The 8,836-nt window shown below is 40.7% G+C and overlaps 1 long non-coding RNA gene across 1 annotated transcript in view; it reads right to left on the bottom strand.

The window, feature by feature from the left end:
- Positions 1 to 8,836, bottom strand: part of LOC107670356 (uncharacterized) — a 57,650-nt gene that overhangs the window by 48,399 nt on the left and 415 nt on the right. The window lies entirely within an intron of this gene.

Below are 8,836 nucleotides of genomic sequence, written 5' to 3'. Positions count from 1 at the left end.
TGAGGGTGAGTAAATCATGGGCTAATTTTCATTTTGGGTGAACTAACCCTTTAAAACTGCAGTGTACCAAAAGCACCACAAACCTCATGTGGGACACTTTCTTATGATGGATGGATGTGCTTTATTTGACTTCTTTTGGACTACTGAAAAATAACACCCCTTCACTGCCATTATAAAGCTTGGAAGAGCCAGGACATTTTTTTATATAACTCCGATTGTATTCATCTGAAAGAAGAAAGTCATATACACCTAGTATAGCTTGAGGGTGAGTAAATCATGGGGTTATTTTCATTTTGGGTGAACTAACCCTTTAAAACTGCAGTGTACCAAAACCACCACAAACCTCCTGTTTCCTACCGTCACAAACAAGGCAGGGTTTTTCATATCTGGTCAGAGGTTTCTATTTACAGCGTGTTTTTGCAGCATTGACCAGTGCAGCCAATCACAGACAGATCTGCTGATTTCTTGAACGCAACAGCCAATCAGAATCCAGTCAGAATCCAAAATGTCAAATCACTGGAGTTTAGTTCAGTGCTGTTATACAAGCTCACGAATCCTCTCATTTACAACAAGCGAAGTGCGGACGCAATGTAAACCAGTGATTCACTGTGCAGTGTAGAGAGCTTCACTGATCACAGCTGAACTTTGTGAGATCGTGGTGAACGAAGACGAGTCACAGCTTTCAGGGATTATAAAGGGAGATATGCAGATACTATGAAAATGATTTCAAATCTAGTCACCAGCTGATTTGTGTCTATATTTGGTTTCATCTAGTGGTGAAGGGTTCATTCATCTTTAGATGCTCTTCTTCAGTGTTTCTCAAACAAATGACTTATATTAATCAATCATTTAAAGAAGTTCAGCCTCAGAGCAAGCTATTGTTATGAATCAGACTCTTTTTTTCTTTTTTTTTCCCAACATGAACTGGAAACTTTTGCAGGTTTTTGAGACTGAATTCAGTTTTTTGGTACTGAACAACTATCTACATTTATATTAGGGATGTGCAACAGTGATCGAGTACTCGACCATGACAGCGATGATCGATCATGTAAACGATGATCGAATTTTTTTATTTTTTCCCTGATTGGTTATAGCAGCACTTTGGGTTGTGTGTGTGTGTGAGAGTGTGTGTGTGTGTGTGAGTGTGTGTGTGAGTGTGTGTGTGTGTGTGAGTGATAATCCTATTAAAACTGCACCTGCTTAGAAATTCCCAAGAAAACTCCTGCCACCCCAATAGCACTGCCAACATGTGTCTGTGTGCTCACTTCACCACACAAAACTCTCCAGAAGCGAGCTAAAATTGACAAAACCTTGATTTCTGACAAGTAAAAATGATGATTAAATACATAAATAAATTTTAGTCTCTACTAGGGATGGGCAATACCACTTTTTCAGCCTTTTGATGACAAACTGTATTTTGCCAGCAAAATCACTGTGAAATATGGTGAATATCTGATGTATTGCCCAGACCTGGTGTATAGTCATTACACTTAGCTTTAAATGTTTTCATCAAATGTCCCTTTGATTAAGAAAGGGACTAATTAAAAAAATGGTCAGTTTTAGGACATAATGTCAAATATATAACTGTGTATGTATGTGTATATGGAGCAAAATGTCTTAAACATTAGCTAACAGTATGGAGGACAAAACGCCTACCTGAGCTTTGACCTACAGTAACTTAACCACACCTCACACAAACACACACACACAAACACACACAGAACTTCAGCCCACTCGTTGGGTTTCTCATAATCCCAGAAACAGCATTTAAAATCACACCAAATCTGATTTGTTGAAAGCAAATTTGGGCAAGGTTCAAGTATGTGGCGCTCCGAGCTTCTTTTGGTATTTACTTACAATGGCCTCCTGAACAGAGCTCAGAGAAACTCATATGATAGTCAAGATTAAAGTATCACTCTCACTGCTTCTGCACTTTGTAGATGAATGTGAAAAAGCGGTCCAGTTTACCTGAATCTAGCCAAAACTGTAAATCAGCCTGCATGAGCACTGATCACACTGACAATGTGAGAAACAGAGGATGCTTTTATAGTGCTGCTATTACTGTCACCCAATCATAATCCGGCCCACCTGCATGACGAGTGTGTCACTTCACAGAGATCTGGCCACGGACCAACTGAGAGTTTGGCATCGGCCGAGTTTCCATGTCTTCTGGTTACACACACACACACACACACACACATTCACACACTCACACAGAGTATACTGGATTTCATCAAACCGGCCGTTCCAGCCGCCTGTCAAGTCACTCAAATGCTTGTCCAAATGATTAACTGTGCATTTTTCAGACTGTGAATTTAAACTTTCACACAAACATGACTAACCCAAGATGACCTGAAAAGGCCGGAAAGGTTAGCGGAGACTCTGACTTTGCCGATGAAAGAAGGAGCAGCAGAAGATTGTCTTTATTGAGGCTGGGGTGGACGTTATCTCGGTGCGCGCGGAAGCTTTGATCTTCAAAGGCGGCCTGTTTCCAGCATGACGGTCAGTAAGACAGGAGAGTCCTCTGGCTCTGTAAGGACTCTGCAGGAGCACTCGTGTGTGGTTTCAGCAGAGTCACAGTGCCATCTGGTGCGCACCGCTGGGACTCACACATTACTCCACCCACAGCATCACAACTGGGTCACTAGGAAAAAAACACAGCTACATATAATCATGCACTGTGAGAATAGAAAACCCAATGAGACGAGAAAACATTCCCATAAGCTTAGACGTCACGGGCTGTGTGTCCAATCAAACTAATTTGTCTAAGCCTAATGCTAGAAAGCAGTAAGAAATGAAACGGATGAACAATGACGAGCCCTCACACGCCATGCAACACAAGAACATGACCTAGATAGTGTTAAACAGGAGTTAACGTGCAACAAGAATAAATATGAATGCGTGCACTCAAAATAATGCATATTTTCACATCATACTGCATTTATTCACATTGCCGAGAATCAACAGAAATCAACTCAGCTGAATCAGTTACAATGTATCAACAGCATGGTTTAAATATAATCAAGATTCAATTCCTTGAAATATATGAGATTGAAACAAACTGGATTTATTGACTACAGATATATAAACCAGGGTATTGTGCATTTAAAACACACCCGGTTTATTAGCACCATCACAGAGATCTTATTCTTATGACTTCTTTGTATGCATCACAATGCTTCAGACAGTGTTATTGATGCTGAATAATAATGAGACACAAATCTCAGGAATCAAAACAAAGCAGAAATCTGAAACTTTTTTTGCCATGTCAGTCGCACTTTAGTCTGGGGACCAATTCTCAGTATTAACTGACTATTAACTACGACTTCTGCCTCAATAAACTCCTGATTTGCTGCTGGACAGAGAGGAGTTTCTAGGAAGCACTTCAGGGAGGCAGCAGAGAAAACCCGAAAGGAAAACAGGCGAGACCACAGTCAAATCTGACCTGATCCACATAATTACAGCACTGTTTGGCGTGTTCTTGTTCGTGACCATCCAGAGCACATTCATCCAGCACTGCTTCTGTGTGACATTACTTTAGTAGAGACTGTAGAGATTGATTCCAGCTCAAATGTGCTGTTCATCACTCATCAGTAGAGGGCGCACTGTGCCCAACAAATGGATCTGAACTCTCAGACGGGAGTGTATTTCACCGTCAAGCACAAATATGTCGACTGCAAACACACTGTGACAGTGTCTGAGTCTCAAACCCTAGTGAGCTGCCTATCTAGACAGCATTTCAGCACATCCTGCGGAATAAATTACAGATATACCCAAATAATGACAGCGCATTTAACATGATTTATGATTTATTTTGGGATTCCAGAAGTTTCAGGAACCGTTCTTAATTAAAAACAACAGTTATTGAGGGGTTAAAAAAAGAAATACGATTGCCGTTTTTTAGCATTTTAGTTTAGGGTTAGAATTAGTTTGATTTACTCAGTTAAATACTTTAGTCATCATCCTATGGCCCCCTAGTTGAGAATCACTGATGATCTAACACTGAAGCTACTCTCACCGGCCACCAGGTGGCGCCACAAACCAATTTATTTGAAGCGAGAGGCGCGTGTCTAGGCTGCTCGTGTGTCATTTATAGACTGTCAGGTGTGATCAAGGCCAACACAGAGACGCAACTAAACGTTCACTCAGTGTGTGCTAAAGCCGCATCCTCACGCAGACAGGTGTGTATGAAACTGCTGAATGTAGAAGTCCAGAATCACAAACCACAGCCCTGACTGTGTGCCTGATGCACATGCACGACTTTGATTACAGTAAAACCCATGTCTCCTTAATCAAACGCACCTGATTCCACTCATCAGCTCATTAGTAGAGACTCGGGCTACGTTCACACTGCTCAATTCCACTCGTTTTTGCTCAGATCCGATTTTATTGCATTCACATTGTTGTTTTAAATGTGGCCAATATCAGATGTCCAGTGTGAACGGATCATGGTTCTGAACTGACCCATAGGGCTGCACGATTTGGGGAAAAAAATCGAATTGCGATTTTGCTGGTTAAAATTGCGATTTACGATTTAAATGCGATTTTTAAAACAAATTAACAAAAAAAATAACAATATAAAAATTTGATTAAAAATGAACGATAAGATAACAATGCTAATTTTATTTTACAGAAAACTGCAGGGTTACTTGTTAACATGCAGGCCTATAACTGTACATCATATGATACTGTTATGATAAAAATCTTGGACTGAAATATGAGCCTTTTATACATCCACTGTGGGGAAAGAAAAAAGAAAGAAGGAAAAAAACTCCTGTACACTTCTATACACTGGATAAAAACATGGATTATCGTATGTTTACTTCAAATTTCTTTAGAGAGAAGTATTATTTTCCCTATTTATGGCTAAAATAAGACTGAGTGCTAAACTCATGTAATGTCTGTTCCATTCATACTGGACACCGGAGGGCGCCCTCACGCAGAAACTCCACATATACCTCACAGAAGTAATAGAACTCAAGACGTTCCAGGAAATCCCTAATTTGGACAAACATTGATATGTATATCGTTCTGTGATAAGAAGAAAATTAACTTATTTTAAAACACTCCACTGATGTTGTGGAGTAAAATCATGTTATAATGTTTTCAACAACAGGTTTATAAACGCTTCTCATTAAGTTTGAGAGGATGTTTGAAGTGTGTTGCTTAATCGGATCAAGCATCAAGCCAAATCGCGATTTCGGTTCGATTTCGATTAATCGTGCAGCCCTACTGACCCGCATGCGAGAACAAGAACAACACGAATAGGGTTGCCAGGTTTTCACAACAAAATCCGACCAATTGCTTCTCAACACTAGTCCCAAACTAGCCCAATCACGTTCTGAGGATTATATATCACGTTAGTGGGGTCGCTTTAACCCACGGAGTTGAAAAACAACCTGCGGCAACAGTGGAAAAAGTAGCCAGATTATGCAGGAAAACTGTGGACTTGGCAACACTTACACAGTAAACACGGAGGACATAAAGTAAGCGATTATGTGTTTATTTATAGCGTGATCTGCCGCAGAAGCCAGCGATATTATACACAGGCAATATGAAAAATAAAGACAAAGATGTGACAGAAGAGAGCAGAGTTTTTAAACTTTTACGATACGAGCCCTCATGTTGTGCTTGCATATAGAGTAGAGTTCTGACACATCACTACCCGCTACAAAACCCGCTGGCTCGCTGTGCAGGAATCAAGACCGCTTCAGTGTTTTCGAGTTCTCTGACCTTTCATCCGGCCATTCGGTTTTCTCAGCCTCTTCCTCTCGTAGACACATTCCCACACACACAGCAGCATAAACACACACACACACACACACCTCTGAACAAAGCTTCTATTTTCCCGAGGAAGGGTCAGCAGGTCCTCCATCAGACAGACGCTTGTTCTTGGTCGGCGGCTCTCCAGCATCAGCACCCCAGAGACAAGCTGCCCATTGTTCCCGCAGCGCTAACAAATGACAGACCAACTCTAGAGCCACGCTAAACACACACACGGAGAGCATATGGCTTGGTGCAGTGCGCTGGACATCACTCACACATACAGCATAAAGCTCTTAGAAAGCACATGGAAGCAGAGCGCTGCTAATCATGTGATCTTTCTGAGATCCCTCACTGAGCTGCGATCAGGTTCTTGTGTAAAACTGTGGAGATGCACAACACAGAGGCCCGAAAACACACTCCAGTCACCTGTGTTACGTTCCCACCGCTGCCACACTACGAATTACATACTGTCATGCTGAATACTAATTAAACTTTCAACATATATATTAGAGTTGTCAAGCGATTACAATTTTTAATCGAATTAATTACACAATGTGGCGATGAATTAATTGCACAATAAATTTGGCTGAGAAATAATCCCCAAAAGATCATTTAAAGCCATTATTGTGTTAAATGAGAAAAGCATCAAATAGGCATTACAAGTTAAGTGGCTTTAGAAGAAATATTTGATTTGATTCAACTCAGAATTTTTTTTTTTTTTGGAAATATGATTTTTGTAATCAAATGATTCTCTAAATAAGAAACTAAAACTGCTAGGGGTGCGACGATAAATCGATTAAATTCGGTTTTCCAAATACGATTCTGAGCTCAGTTTTTAACAGCAGATGGCGCTCTAGGCTAGTTTTTAACGGCACACTCAAATGCTCACGAAGAAGAGCTAAGTCATGTAAGTGGTTAAATGTACTTGCACCTCGGCTTTTATGCTTTTATGACGTGAGATTAATGTAAACAGCCCACTGTGAACATCCTTGTAATTCGCTTCAACCTTTTCGAACTTTATGAATGATTATTTTAGGTTTAAATGGTGCGTGTGTAAGGAACTGGAAGCATCAGAGTACAGCTATTTCTAAAGCACGCAGCGCCATCTGCTGTTAAAAAATAAGCTCAGAATCTATTCAAGAGAGAATCGCGATGCATTAGCGAAAAACGCAGAATCGATCCGCGAATCGATTCATCGTCGCACCCCTAAAAACTGCCATTAGGTGGCAGTAAATGTCATTCATGCAATAATGAGTCATTGATTTGATTCGTTCAAACAGCTGATTCATTCAGAAATTAAGTAAACGGCTCTCTGAGTGAATGGGCCATTGGATCATTGGCTCACCCGATTCGTTCAAAACAGCTTTAAACAATTAATTAAAATAATATAGCCTATATAATATATATATATATACAGTGGATTTTCTGTTAGAGAGCAGAATTCATGGTTCCATCAATTATGGCAAGTCGTCCAGGTCCTGAAGCTGCAAAGCAGACCCAGATCATCACACTACCACCACCATGTTTGACTGCTGGTATGATGTTCTTTTTATGAAATGCTGTGTTGGTTTTACGCCAGCAGACAGGTTCTATTTAAGTGATTTCTTGATTCAACAGGTCTGGCAGTAATCAAGCCTGTGTGTGGCTAGTGAAATTTAACTCAGCTTTCTAAAATAATGTGGTTAATTGCAGTTCTTTCATGATTTAACAGGAGGGGGCAATTAATTTTTCACGTAGGGCCACGTAGGTTTGGACAGTTTTTCCCTTAATAAATGAAATCATCATTTAAAAACTGCATTTTGTATTTACTTGCATTATCTTTGTGCAATATTTAAATTTGTTTGATGATCTGAAACATTAAAGTGTGACAAACATGCAAAAAAATAAGAAATCAGGAAGGGGGCCAACATTTTTTCACAACACTGTATGTATATATATATATATATGCAATTTGCTGCCTTAATAAGACCTGGTTTAATGACACACACATTGGAAAGTAAGTGTGGTAATTTTAGCTGAGCATTAGAGTTTATGGATCTCCTGACAGATGCAGATTGCGGCACACACACACACACACATACTGCAGTCCTGTCTGACCGCACATGTACGTTTCTCTTGTGGTTTACCACAGATGTGTTAGATGATAGCGCAGTAAACACCTGCAGCTCTACTGGTGCACAAGCACACCTCCACCTTGTGTTTACCACAAGAACACAGCCAGATATTCAACACCGGGGCCGACCGCTGAAATGAGCCCAAACCCAACTCTTCCTGGCTGACTTTTAGCAAGAGCAGTTCGTGTGCGAGAAGAGTCGCGTGCTTCTGAAAGACACGAACACGCGCTCCTCGTTTAAGATAACAGGATGAGGAAGAGGAGTGAAGGGAAGACCCTGGGGGTTAGTCAAGGGCCCCCCGGCTGACACAAAGTGTTTCTTTGTCCTTCTCAGGACGGGACAGAGCGGCACTCTGGGGGCTCCGACCAACTTTACTCACACTTCAGCCTCTTTTGTGCAGGGAGCGTCCCGCCGTCAGTGCTGGCCCTGAGAGTCGAGGGTCCCTCTCCAGAGGAGAAAGGAGGTCTTGTTTGTGGAGGAGGTGTTTGAGAGAGGGGGACGCTGGGGGGACTCAACAATAGAGGCAATTCTGCTCGGGACCAAGAGCTGCTCTAAAACACGTCCACTATCTAAACAACCAGAAACGACTCTCTATCAGCCGAGATCAAACGAATAACATGTGTCTCAATATGAGCTTATTACTACCTGCAGCATCAGCAGGATATAATGTGTTTGAAACACTGTGCTCTTTTAAAACCAGTTTAACAGAGAGATATCAAGATATCGAAATCAATAATATTAGGACTGAATGTGAATGACCGGCAAACAGGTGAAGTGCACATCTACGACGACTTCAACAGATCACATACATCTAAATGTGAATATAATTAGTGCTGTCAAATGATTAATCGCATCCAAAATAAAAGTTTTTGTTTACATAATATATGTGTGTGTGCTATGTATATTTATGGTATATATATATATATATATATATATATATAAATACACACACATGC

The sequence above is a fragment of the Sinocyclocheilus anshuiensis genome, unplaced genomic scaffold, assembly GCF_001515605.1.
Source record: "Sinocyclocheilus anshuiensis isolate Anshui unplaced genomic scaffold, SAMN03320099.WGS_v1.1 scaffold1041, whole genome shotgun sequence".
NCBI lineage: Eukaryota > Metazoa > Chordata > Actinopteri > Cypriniformes > Cyprinidae > Sinocyclocheilus > Sinocyclocheilus anshuiensis.
Note: the sequence above shows the minus strand (reverse complement) of the source record. Positions and strands in the feature narration are given on the sequence as shown.